Below are 645 nucleotides of genomic sequence, written 5' to 3'. Positions count from 1 at the left end.
CAGGATCAATAAAACGACCGCCCGGCCGTCGCCTGTCCTAGGTCCTGCCTGGCCTCTGCCTGCCGTGTACTTGCGCGACGTCGGACGCCCGACGTCCCGACGCGGCGCGCGCGTCCCCGCCGTCGCGTTCTCCGCGTGCGCGCGCCAATCCCCCGGACGCGGCGACGCCGCGACGCCCGCGCTCCGGCGCGATCCTCGGGCGGGCCCGCCGCGCAGGCCCGCTCGCGTGCAGAACTCGCGCCGCGGGTCGATATTCGGACGGCGGCGGTCAGGAGTGTCCACGGGGAAAATCCGCAAAAAGTGCACACACGATCCGCGGAACTCGGCGACTTCGCGAGGAGATTCAGGGACGGACGTAGCCGGTAACTCGCTTTCGAGGGGAAACGCGTATTTTCTTGATGTTGAACGGAGACGAGGGGGAAACTTGCGATTTTTAGTCCACAATTACATTTGCTACTTGAACAAGATATATTCCAAATAGAAACAAGAATGCTAAATCATTACTAACTGCCTAACAGTCAATCAGTGGATTATCACTGAAAACTGAATATTCGCTGATTCACGGTTACAAATATAGCAGTGAATTATTCAGTGCTGTACTTATGACTGTTTTCAGTGATGATGCACTGGTTGACTTTTAGAGAG

Source organism: Vollenhovia emeryi, unplaced genomic scaffold (assembly GCF_000949405.1).
Source record: "Vollenhovia emeryi isolate VEMERY1.0 unplaced genomic scaffold, V.emery_V1.0 DF939143.1, whole genome shotgun sequence".
In the NCBI taxonomy this organism is placed as follows: Eukaryota; Metazoa; Arthropoda; class Insecta; order Hymenoptera; family Formicidae; genus Vollenhovia; species Vollenhovia emeryi.
This window is presented reverse-complemented; position numbering follows the sequence as displayed.